A 13,911-nucleotide genomic window follows, 5' to 3' on the forward strand; every position below is an offset into this window, starting at 1 on the left:
CAGACCAGAAACATGCAAACCTTCGTATGGACAAAAAAATGAGGTTAAAATGTGTGACAAGTTTCTCAGTGCAGAACAGAGCAGAAAGTGGCTGGAGACGGATATGAACTTCTAACATGTAGAAAAGCTCTAAGAACCACCAGGTTCCTACTGAACCAGAACCCAGGAAAACCTGAAGCTTCAGAGGCTTCAGAGGCTGTGAAACGCTTCGTAAGAAACTTTGGGAAGTAAAAAAACATTTATAAAAGATGTTTTAACCTTTAAATTATGGGGCTGTGTGTAAATCTCAGATTTCTGACAACATTTTGAAGGATCAGAAAACTTCATAATGTGAAAATAAATTTGAAATAAAAAATAACTCACACAGAACCTGCTCTTGTAGCATTTTCAAGTTTCTCAGCTGAGATTTATTCAAGGCTTTCCCTAAAATGACCCAAACAGAGAAATATAATCAATTCTGATTTATTTTGGATTGTCTGAATAATTTATTTATGTTTGATTTACAGCAAAGTGTTGCTCCATTAACCTATTTCTGAGTCATAAACAGCTTTAAAAAGTGAAATCTGAAGGTTTTTAAAAGTTTTCTACATTAGTCGATGTTAATGTTGCTGTTTTGAACTCTGAGGTTTTTCTTGCTAAAGACAAAAATATTAATTTTAGAACATTTTGACTAAAGTTTACTGGGATTTTATGACAGAGCAACACAACGTAATGCAACATAGGAAAAGCAATGCTTCGCTTTCAGGTTTCTACAATAAATAATCAAGTCATTAAATTGTAAAAAGTGAAATGAATCCTCCTGTAGCAGCTGCCTAAAGTGAACCATAAAGTTGTAATTTCACTGCGATTAGCTGGTGCATGTTTTAAAACTTAATTCTTTACTATTTTTGCTATCAATGAAAATAATGTACTTATTAAGAAAGTAATTAAATCTACTGCTAATCTTTTTTATATATTTTGAAAAGTTAAACACTAAACTTATTATATGCTAAGATAAATGCATATTTAGCTTTGTTATGTTTGAATTGCTCTAAAATGGTTCAAAATCATTTAAATATATACCAGGCCTTAATAAATCTAGTGTAGGAAATGTTATTTATCCTACTTTGCAATAAGACATTTATATATACTTAAAGTTTCTTAATTGTATTTAAATCTTGTCCTATTTGTAATTTTGAAATCTGGATGTTATGAACGACCTGGAAACATTTTGAGGCCTGAACTGCTTTTCCTACTTTACTGTAGAATCACAGATTGTGACGTAAAACCTGAAAAACTTTGAAGACTTGATTTATCAGCTGGTATCGCATGTAGAAGCAGATAATACCACACCGAGCCTCCGCTCTGCTTTTATTACTCTACTATAAACTCTATGTAACAATCTCACTCTGTGTAGACGGTTTTATATTTTTGAAGCGCTGCAGATCTGCTGTATATTTTAAAAAGAAAATGTAGATTTAATAGGAAAAGCAGAACTCCTTGGAGGTGAATTCAAACTTGTTAGTCTGTTTTTTAATGAGCCGTAAGAAGATGTTTCCTCAGTTCCTTCAGCTGTCAAGAATTTTATAACTTATAGGGAATAGTTTGAATTTAATGGGGTTGTGTGGAGTAGCTATAAGTAGTCAGTTTTTTACCTACTAGGTAGGACTCAGTGTGATCTCAGTGACTTGTTAAGGACATTAGTTAGTGTGAAGGTGGTGAATGTAGCTGATAGTTGCTGTCACACTAACAGAAAAACCAACTCTCAAACTAATTTTCAAGATAATAAATGAGCTAACTGTAAAGCTAACAGGCTAATAGTTGAGCTAACAGTCCCATCTTCACCACGGGCCATTTGTTGGTCAGAAAACCTTTATGATTTGATTGTTGTGCTCAGGGACCAGACTCACTGCTACTAGCAATACAAGCTAATGTCGTTGTATTTTATGCATTTACCGACTAGAGAATATGCTGACAAACATATTTTATTCAGCAGGATATGTGACTAATTTTAATAAAAAATAAACAGAAGGATGAAAACTTTGCTAAGTTTGCCTGTTGCACCAAAACCTCTGACTTCACAGTTCAAACTGAATTTGGATTTCTCATTCATTTCAAACTTGGACTCAGATTTTTACTTCTGAGTACAAATGAAATTCAGAGTAAGTGTCAAACAGAACAGCTTTAATTCAGGCTAATGGTTCGGTTTACTCTGAAGCTATAGGCAAGGTCACCCTCAGCTAGCATGGTGCTAAGTGTTGAGCTAACAGTTGATTTACAGCCTTATAAATGTGCTAATAAATAATATGCAATGCTAACAGAGCATTAGCGGGGCAGAGTCTAATGTTTAATTACTGACCTCAGTGTTGAGCTATAAGCAAGACAACCGTCAAGCTAATGGCAAATCCACAGCTGTCAAGCTAACAAGCAAGATATGTCAAGCTAGCAGTTGGGCTAACAGACTTGCAGTCAGATTGACTGCCTGCCTGCCAACTTTATTTCCAAGTTATGGTAACAGCCAAGCTAACAGTCAAGCTAATGTTGCAGCTAGCTATGAAGCAAACAGATAACATTTAACTTTACTGTTGTGTTCTGCTAACTTTAAAACAAAGCTACATGTTAGAGCATAAATCTAAAACTTTCGAGTACAAAGGTAAAGTCCTCACATTAATTATTCCATCCTAAGTTATTTTAGGATGGGAGTTTTGGACCAAGATACATTTAGCAGCTCTTATATAGTCAGATGAGTAACGGAGAATTGACTGAAGGTACTGATAAGATACTGACTTCTTATAGATACCTCAGACAAACCCAGTGGTAGAAATTCAAACGGTTCCTTTAACTCCCTGTTGCTGCATCAGTCAGAGGCGACTCCAGTGAAATGGGCAACACGTTCGATTATCTGCTTAATCTGCTGCACAACAAATATAATCTGTTCCTCTAAGACACTTATATAAAACAAAATGTTGTAGGATTAGTTGTCACTGCACAGGCAGGATAATCTAGTAATCTGTATCCCTGTAGAGATTCACTCATTCACTCATTCATTCATTCATTGTGCCTCAAACTCCATCCAGAATGATTCAGTCATTCATGATTTAGTGTTTCGGACGCTTCGCCTCAGTTTATGAACGTGATTTAAAATCTGGTTTCTGTAAATCCGGTTCAGACGTTTCTGCTGTTTTCGGCTCAGTTGCAACACTCAGACCAACATGTAAAGTTTTTACTGTTTCTCTGTTTTTCTTCCTGTTCTGGTTGAAATGTTTTGATGTTTTCTTCTTCATTATTGTTCTTTAAAATGTTTTGCACAACAATATCTTTGCCTTTAGTTTATAAAACATTTTAAATGCATGCTGTACTTTTTTCTTCCACCTGAAATTCAACGTGTGGCTTCCTTTCAAATTGACTGACCTGCATCCATCAGTGAATCGCACTTGAAGAATGAGAGTCGACATCAAAACACTGTTAAACTTTATTTTTTTAATTAGAGAAAATGTCTTCCATGACGGGAAACAAACTGCAAAAAGAATAATGCTACCAAAACTATAAAATACCAATTCTCTTTATTACACCTACTGAAAACATCCAGTAATATTTTATATTCAGTAAAAAGTGTTTCAAATGAAAATGCTAGCATTACTTTTTGCAGTGAAAAATTGTCACTTTAATTTATTCTCACTTGAATTAAATCGATTTTATTACGTCAGAAACTTTTGTCCATTTTTTGCTTTTATTTTATTTGTCTTTTCATTTTGTCTGGTTTATCTGAAACATCTTCAACACAAGCAAAAAGTCATCAATCCAAATAACTTAGTGCAACTACCTGTTGTATTTTAATACAAACCAACATTTAGTAAAAGTTTGTCAGAACTCTGATGATGTAAAAACTTTTAATCAAATTAAATTCACTTAAATCAGATCAAACTTCTTCACTTTCAGCTCAGGTAGATGCCTGAATTATTTCTATTTGCTAAAAGCCACGATGATGATATTTCATCCACATTTTAACTGGTCAGCAGATATTTTATAAAAATATCTGTAATCTGTAATTTGTTTCTGTTTGGATGTTTTCAAATCAAATATTTTCTGTTCATTTTGCTTAATGTGAAGTTTTTCCCTCGTCATCCATGATGTTTTAAAATGTTTTAAATGTTTCCATCCTGACAGATTTAAAGATAAAAATGTCTGAATCCAGGTTCAGTTTCTTCTTCTTTGTTTCTTTGCTGATTAATTGTAATTTGGTTTTTGTATTTTGTGACTTTCTGACTGAACATCAGAACTGGATCAATATATTTCATTGATTGGTTTTAAATTTTCCCTTCAAAGTTTCCATTTAAACTATTGAATTGTTTTCTAGTTCATTCAAGTTTAGTTTTAAATTCAGACTCTGCTTTCTGTCCTTACATTGTTTCTGTTTGTAATGAGGGAAAATTTTAATTTCTCTGTTTCTTGGACTTTAATTTTTATTGATGAACATGTAGAATTGGAATTGATTTTTAGTCTGCGGTGGAAACGCTGCAGAGTTTTTACATTTTCCACAGAACAATGTCTGAACAAACTTTACTTCCTGGTTCCAACACCTGCATCGTTCTGCTGATGAATGAGTGAAAATGAAACACCTGGACTCTCCGACACGGTTCAGATGGAAAACATGCTGCTCACATTTTCTGTTTTTGCAGGAGAATAAAAGCCGTCCCACTTTAACGGATAATTTAAAAAGAACAACCATGATGACATCAAACTGTCTCATCGCGATAAGCATGCATCCGAGTCGCGCCGTTTCTCCGTGTTTAATAATTGTGACTGAAAAGGAGCACTTTATGGCATCATGTAGTTCAGAAGGCAATACTGCTCGAAGAAAAGTTGTTTTATGAATGTTTGTTTCCACGGTGAGCGGCGCCTCCTGCACTCGACCTGTAATGTTGCTGGACGTTTCGATTGCTACTGATTATTTGTGCCTTGGCCTTTTGCAGTTACGGTTTTATCTCATGCTTTTCTCGCGGAGGCCGTCAGACTCCGAACGCAAAACTGTCTGCGACGTCTGGACAGAGCGACGGGACTCTGTCCCCTCATGAGGACGTTAGAGACATCGACGGGACTCTGTCCCCTCATGAGGACGTTAGAGACATCGACGGGACTCTGTCCCCTCATGAGGACGTTAGAGACGGGACTCTGTCCCCTCATGAGGATGTTAGAGACATCGACGGGACTCTGTCCCCTCATGAGGACGTTAGAGACGGGACTCTGTCCCCTCATGAGGACGTTAGAGACGGGACTCTGTCCCCTCATGAGGACGTTAGAGACGGGACTCTGTCCCCTCATGAGGACGTTAGAGACGGGACTCTGTCCCCTCATGAGGACGTTAGAGACGGGACTCTGTCCCCTCATGAGGACGTTAGAGACGGGACTCTGTCCCCTCATGAGGACATTAGAGACATCAACGAGACTCCGTCGCCACATGAGGACGTTAGAGACGGGACTCTGTCCCCTCATGAGGACATTAGAGACATCAACGAGACTCCGTCGCCACATGAGGACGTTAGAGACGGGACTCTGTCCCCTCATGAGGAAGTTAAAGACATCGACGGGAATCTGTCCCCACATGAGGACGTTAGAGACATCGACGGGACTCTGTCCCCTCATGAGGACGTTAGAGACATCGACGGGACTCTGTCCCCTCATGAGGACGTTAGAGACATCGACGGGACTCTGTCCCCTCATGAGGACGTTAGAGACGGGACTCTGTCCCCTCATGAGGACGTTAGAGACGGGACTCTGTCCCCTCATGAGGACGTTAGAGACATCAACGAGACTCCGTCGCCACATGAGGACGTTAGAGACGGGACTCTGTCCCCTCATGAGGAAGTTAAAGACATCGACGGGACTCTGTCCCCACATGAGGACGTTAGAGACATCGACGGGACTCTGTCCCCTCATGAGGACGTTAGAGACATCGACGGGACTCTGTCCCCTCATGAGGACGTTAGAGACATTGACGGGACTCCGTCCCCACATGAGGACGTTAGAGACATCGACGGGACTCTGTCCCCTCATGAGGACGTTAAAGACATCGACGGGACTCCGTCCCCACATGAGGACGTTAGAGACATCGACGGGACTCTGTCCCCTCATGAGGACGTTAGAGACATCGACGGGACTCTGTCCCCTCATGAGGACGTTAGAGACGGGACTCTGTCCCCTCATGAGGACGTTAAAGACATCGATGGGACTCCGTCCCCACATGAGGACGTTAGAGACATCGACGGGACTCTGTCCCCACATGAGGACGTTAGAGACATTGACGGGACTCTGTCCCCACATGAGGATGTTAGAGACATCGACGGGACTCTGTCCCCACATGAGGACGTTAGAGACGGGACTCTGTCCCCTCATGAGGACGTTAGAGACATCAACGGGACTCTGTCCCCTCATGAGGACGTTAGAGACATCGACGGGACTCTGTCCCCTCACGAGGACGTTAGAGACGGGACTATGTCCCCTCGTGAGGACGTTAGAGACATCGAGGGGACTCTGTCCCCTCATGAGGACGTTAGACGTCGATGGGACTCTGTCCCCTCATGAGGACTTTAGAGACGTCGAGGGGACTCTGTCCCCTCATGAGGACGTTAGAGACGGGACTCTGTCCCCTCATGAGGACGTTAGAGACGGGACTCTGTCCCCTCATGAGGACGTTAGAGACGGGACTCTGTCCCCTCATGAGGACGTTAGAGACATCGACGGGACTCTGTCCCCTCACGAGGACGTTAGAGACGGGACTCTGTCCCCTCATGAGGACTTTAGAGACGTCGAGGGGACTCTGTCCCCTCATGAGGACGTTAGAGACGGGACTCTGTCCCCTCATGAGGACGTTAGAGACGGGACTCTGTCCCCTCATGAGGACGTTAGAGACGGGACTCTGTCCCCTCATGAGGACGTTAGAGACGGGACTATGTCCCCTCGTGAGGACGTTAGAGACATCGAGGGGACTCTGTCCCCTCACGAGGACGTTAGAGACGGGACTATGTCCCCTCATGAGGACGTTAGAGACATCGAGGGGACTCTGTCCCCTCATGAGGACATTAGACGTCGATGGGACTCTGTCCCCTCATGAGGACTTTAGAGACGTCGAGGGGACTCTGTCCCCTCATGAGGACGTTAGAGACTGGACTCTGTCTCCTCATGAGGACGTTAGAGACGGGACTCTGTCCCCTCATGAGGACGATAGAGACGGGACTCTGTCCCCTCATGAGGACGTTAGAGACGTCGAGGGGACTCTGTCCCCTCATGAGGACGTTAGAGACATCAACGAGACTCCGTCGCCACATGAGGACGTTAGAGACGGGACTCTGTCCCCTCATGAGGACGTTAGAGACATCGACGAGACTCTGTCCCCTCATGAGGACGTTAGAGACGGGACTCTGTCCCCTCATGAGGACGTTAGAGACATCGACGGGACTCTGTCCCCTCATGAGGACGTTAGAGACGGGACTCTGTCCCCTCATGAGGACGATAGAGACGGGACTCTGTCCCCTCATGAGGACGTTAGAGACGTCGAGGGGACTCTGTCCCCTCATGAGGACGTTAGAGACGTCGAGGGGACTCTGTCCCCTCATGAGGACGTTAGAGACATCAACGAGACTCCGTCGCCACATGAGGACGTTAGAGACGGGACTCTGTCCCCTCATGAGGACGTTAGAGACATCGACGAGACTCTGTCCCCTCATGAGGACGTTAGAGACATCGACGGGACTCTGTCCCCTCACGAGGACGTTAGAGACGGGACTATGTCCCCTCGTGAGGACGTTAGAGACATCGAGGGGACTCTGTCCCCTCATGAGGACGTTAGACGTCGATGGGACTCTGTCCCCTCATGAGGACTTTAGAGACGTCGAGGGGACTCTGTCCCCTCATGAGGACGTTAGAGACGGGACTCTGTCCCCTCATGAGGACGTTAGACGTCGATGGGACTCTGTCCCCTCATGAGGACGTTAGAGACATCGACGGGACTCTGTCCCCTCATGAGGACGTTAGAGACATCGACGGGACTCTGTCCCCTCATGAGGACGTTAGACGTCGATGGGACTCTGTCCCCTCATGAGGACGTTAGAGACATCGACGGGACTCTGTCCCCTCATGAGGACGTTAGAGACATCGACGGGACTCCGTCCCCACATGAGGACGTTAGAGACATTGACGGGACTCTGTCCCCTCATGAGGACGTTAGAGATGGGACTCTGTCCCCTCATGAGGACGTTAAAGACATCGACGGGACTCTGTCCCCACATGAGGACGTTAGAGACATCGACGGGACTCTGTCCCCTCATGAGGACGTTAAAGACATCGACGGGACTCCGTCCCCACATGAGGACGTTAGAGACATCGACGGGACTCTGTCCCCACATGAGGACGTTAGAGACATCGACGGGACTCTGTCCCCACATGAGGACGTTAGAGACGGGACTCTGTCCCCTCATGAGGACGTTAGAGACATCGACGGGACTCTGTCCCCTCATGAGGACGTTAGAGACATCGACGGGACTCTGTCCCCTCATGAGGACGTTAGAGACGGGACTCTGTCCCCTCATAAGGACGTTAGAGACATCGACGGGACTCTGTCCCCTCATGAGGACGTTAGAGACGGGACTCTGTCCCCTCATGAGGACGATAGAGACGGGACTCTGTCCCCTCATGAGGACGTTAGAGACGTCGAGGGGACTCTGTCCCCTCATGAGGACGTTAGAGACGTCGAGGGGACTCTGTCCCCTCATGAGGACGTTAGAGACGTCGAGGGGACTCTGTCCCCTCATGAGGACGTTAGAGACATCAACGAGACTCCGTCGCCACATGAGGACGTTAGAGACGGGACTCTGTCCCCTCATGAGGACGTTAGAGACATCGACGAGACTCCGTCGCCACATGAGGACGTTAGAGACGGGACTCTGTCCCCTCATGAGGACGTTAGAGACATCGACGGGACTCTGTCCCCTCATGAGGACGTTAGAGACATCGACGGGACTCTGTCCCCTCACGAGGACGTTAGAGACGGGACTATGTCCCCTCGTGAGGACGTTAGAGACATCGAGGGGACTCTGTCCCCTCATGAGGACGTTAGACGTCGATGGGACTCTGTCCCCTCATGAGGACTTTAGAGACGTCGAGGGGACTCTGTCCCCTCATGAGGACGTTAGAGACGGGACTCTGTCCCCTCATGAGGACGTTAGACGTCGATGGGACTCTGTCCCCTCATGAGGACGTTAGAGACATCGACGGGACTCTGTCCCCTCATGAGGACGTTAGAGACATCGACGGGACTCTGTCCCCTCATGAGGACGTTAGACGTCGATGGGACTCTGTCCCCTCATGAGGACGTTAGAGACATCGACGGGACTCTGTCCCCTCATGAGGACGTTAGAGACATCGACGGGACTCTGTCCCCTCATGAGGACGTTAGAGACATTGACGGGACTCCGTCCCCACATGAGGACGTTAGAGACATTGACGGGACTCTGTCCCCTCATGAGGACGTTAGAGACGGGACTCTGTCCCCTCATGAGGACGTTAAAGACATCGACGGGACTCTGTCCCCACATGAGGACGTTAGAGACATCGACGGGACTCTGTCCCCTCATGAGGACGTTAAAGACATCGACGGGACTCCGTCCCCACATGAGGACGTTAGAGACATCGACGGGACTCTGTCCCCACATGAGGACGTTAGAGACATCGACGGGACTCTGTCCCCACATGAGGACGTTAGAGACGGGACTCTGTCCCCTCATGAGGACGTTAGAGACATCGACGGGACTCTGTCCCCTCATGAGGACGTTAGAGACATCGACGGGACTCTGTCCCCTCACGAGGACGTTAGAGACGGGACTATGTCCCCTCATGAGGACGTTAGAGACATCGAGGGGACTCTGTCCCCTCATGAGGACGTTAGAGACGGGACTCTGTCCCCTCATGAGGACGTTAGAGACGGGACTCTGTCCCCTCATGAGGACGTTAGAGACATCGACGGGACTCTGTCCCCTCACGAGGACGTTAGAGACGGGACTATGTCCCCTCATGAGGACGTTAGAGACATCGAGGGGACTCTGTCCCCTCATGAGGACGTTAGACGTCGATGGGACTCTGTCCCCTCATGAGGACTTTAGAGACGTCGAGGGGACTCTGTCCCCTCATGAGGACGTTAGAGACGGGACTCTGTCCCCTCATGAGGACGTTAGAGACGGGACTCTGTCCCCTCATGAGGACGTTAGAGACGGGACTCTGTCCCCTCATGAGGACGTTAGAGACATCGACGGGACTCCGTCCCCACATGAGGACGTTAGAGACATTGACGGGACTCTGTCCCCTCATGAGGACGTTAGAGATGGGACTCTGTCCCCTCATGAGGACGTTAAAGACATCGACGGGACTCTGTCCCCACATGAGGACGTTAGAGACATCGACGGGACTCTGTCCCCTCATGAGGACGTTAAAGACATCGACGGGACTCCGTCCCCACATGAGGACGTTAGAGACATCGACGGGACTCTGTCCCCACATGAGGACGTTAGAGACATCGACGGGACTCTGTCCCCACATGAGGACGTTAGAGACGGGACTCTGTCCCCTCATGAGGACGTTAGAGACATCGACGGGACTCTGTCCCCTCATGAGGACGTTAGAGACATCGACGGGACTCTGTCCCCTCATGAGGACGTTAGAGACGGGACTCTGTCCCCTCATAAGGACGTTAGAGACATCGACGGGACTCTGTCCCCTCATGAGGACGTTAGAGACGGGACTCTGTCCCCTCATGAGGACGATAGAGACGGGACTCTGTCCCCTCATGAGGACGTTAGAGACGTCGAGGGGACTCTGTCCCCTCATGAGGACGTTAGAGACGTCGAGGGGACTCTGTCCCCTCATGAGGACGTTAGAGACGTCGAGGGGACTCTGTCCCCTCATGAGGACGTTAGAGACATCAACGAGACTCCGTCGCCACATGAGGACGTTAGAGACGGGACTCTGTCCCCTCATGAGGACGTTAGAGACATCGACGAGACTCCGTCGCCACATGAGGACGTTAGAGACGGGACTCTGTCCCCTCATGAGGACGTTAGAGACATCGACGGGACTCTGTCCCCTCATGAGGACGTTAGAGACATCGACGGGACTCTGTCCCCTCACGAGGACGTTAGAGACGGGACTATGTCCCCTCGTGAGGACGTTAGAGACATCGAGGGGACTCTGTCCCCTCATGAGGACGTTAGACGTCGATGGGACTCTGTCCCCTCATGAGGACTTTAGAGACGTCGAGGGGACTCTGTCCCCTCATGAGGACGTTAGAGACGGGACTCTGTCCCCTCATGAGGACGTTAGACGTCGATGGGACTCTGTCCCCTCATGAGGACGTTAGAGACATCGACGGGACTCTGTCCCCTCATGAGGACGTTAGAGACATCGACGGGACTCTGTCCCCTCATGAGGACGTTAGACGTCGATGGGACTCTGTCCCCTCATGAGGACGTTAGAGACATCGACGGGACTCTGTCCCCTCATGAGGACGTTAGAGACATCGACGGGACTCTGTCCCCTCATGAGGACGTTAGAGACATTGACGGGACTCCGTCCCCACATGAGGACGTTAGAGACATTGACGGGACTCTGTCCCCTCATGAGGACGTTAGAGACGGGACTCTGTCCCCTCATGAGGACGTTAAAGACATCGACGGGACTCTGTCCCCACATGAGGACGTTAGAGACATCGACGGGACTCTGTCCCCTCATGAGGACGTTAAAGACATCGACGGGACTCCGTCCCCACATGAGGACGTTAGAGACATCGACGGGACTCTGTCCCCACATGAGGACGTTAGAGACATCGACGGGACTCTGTCCCCACATGAGGACGTTAGAGACGGGACTCTGTCCCCTCATGAGGACGTTAGAGACATCGACGGGACTCTGTCCCCTCATGAGGACGTTAGAGACATCGACGGGACTCTGTCCCCTCACGAGGACGTTAGAGACGGGACTATGTCCCCTCATGAGGACGTTAGAGACATCGAGGGGACTCTGTCCCCTCATGAGGACGTTAGAGACGGGACTCTGTCCCCTCATGAGGACGTTAGAGACGGGACTCTGTCCCCTCATGAGGACGTTAGAGACATCGACGGGACTCTGTCCCCTCACGAGGACGTTAGAGACGGGACTATGTCCCCTCATGAGGACGTTAGAGACATCGAGGGGACTCTGTCCCCTCATGAGGACGTTAGACGTCGATGGGACTCTGTCCCCTCATGAGGACTTTAGAGACGTCGAGGGGACTCTGTCCCCTCATGAGGACGTTAGAGACGGGACTCTGTCCCCTCATGAGGACGTTAGAGACGGGACTCTGTCCCCTCATGAGGACGTTAGAGACGGGACTCTGTCCCCTCATGAGGACGTTAGACGTCGATGGGACTCTGTCCCCTCATGAGGACGTTAGAGACATCGACGGGACTCTGTCCCCTCATGAGGACGTTAGAGACGGGACTCTGTCCCCTCATGAGGACGTTAGACGTCTATGGGACTCTGTCCCCTCATGAGGACGTTAGAGACATCGACGGGACTCTGTCCCCTCATGAGGACGTTAGAGACATCGACGGGACTCTGTCCCCTCATGAGGATGTTAGAGACATCGACGGGACTCTGTCCCCTCATGAGGACGTTAGACGTCGATGGGACTCTGTCCCCTCATGAGGACGTTAGACGTCGATGGGACTCTGTCCCCTCATGAGGACGTTAGAGACATCGACGGGACTCTGTCCCCTCATGAGGACGTTAGAGACGTCGAGGGGACTCTGTCCCCTCATGAGGACGTTAGACGTCGATGGGACTCTGTCCCCTCATGAGGACGTTAGAGACATCGACGGGACTCTGTCCCCTCATGAGGACGTTAGAGACATCGACGGGACTGTGTCCCCTCATGAGGACGTTAGAGACGTCCTGCAGCCGCCGTCTCCGTTCTCAGGCAGGTTTACGTGAGGAAAAGACGGCAGCTTCTTACTGAAACGTTTTTATTCAGTTTAATTTTAGGAACGTTTGGACATTTTTACACTAGTGGCCTTCAGAGCTCTGCATCATTTCATTTATTTCTCATTTCAGTTTGAAAGAAAAACTACAGTTGCTGTTTTGATTCTGTCCTGAACCACTTTGGATATGTTGTTTTTATGATATAATATGCAAATGTATTCTTACTTGATTTTTTTTTATTTTGTGTTTTCAATTGCACCAGTTATTAATAAAGTAATAAACTGAAAACTGAGTCATTTTACTTCTTCATATTTGGAAACTTTGTCTTTGCTCCCATTTAACTCCCAGGAAACTTGCAGGTTATTTTTATAAAACTTTAGTGACTTTTCTAAACTGTTTTTGTTGTTCCATAAATATTATTGAATCTTTAAAAGTTAATCTGTGGGATTTTCTTTAAAGTTCAGGTTTTCAGTTAAAATATTAAATATGAAGCAAAATGTTTGATTGTTGGATTTGGTGAAATCAGAAATTTGGACTTTTGAAACAATCATTTAGTTTTTGTGATGCTGCTTTTGAAATTCAACATATTAAAACTTTGTAGATCAGAATGAAAACTACTGAAGTATTTTCTCCAGGTCTGTGAAACGTTGGACTCAGACTGAATAGAACCAAACAGAACCGGATCAGAACTCCAGTGGTTCTGATCCGAGCGTTTGCTCTGACTGCAGTTGGTTTTTCTTTTTGCGCTGCATCATGTCTGCTGCTGTTTTTAATTGTTTTGTTTTGTGGAGGTTTTTATTGGTTGGATTGTTGTTTTTATCGATAATGTTATTTAATGACTGTAATGTTATTTAATGTTATTTAATGTCTGTAATGTTATTTAATGTTATTTAATGTTATTTAATGTCTGTAATGTTATTTAATGTTATT

This window comes from Poecilia mexicana, unplaced genomic scaffold, assembly GCF_051168715.1.
Source record: "Poecilia mexicana isolate PSO_F unplaced genomic scaffold, ASM5116871v1 scaffold_17, whole genome shotgun sequence".
Taxonomy (NCBI): Eukaryota; Metazoa; Chordata; class Actinopteri; order Cyprinodontiformes; family Poeciliidae; genus Poecilia; species Poecilia mexicana.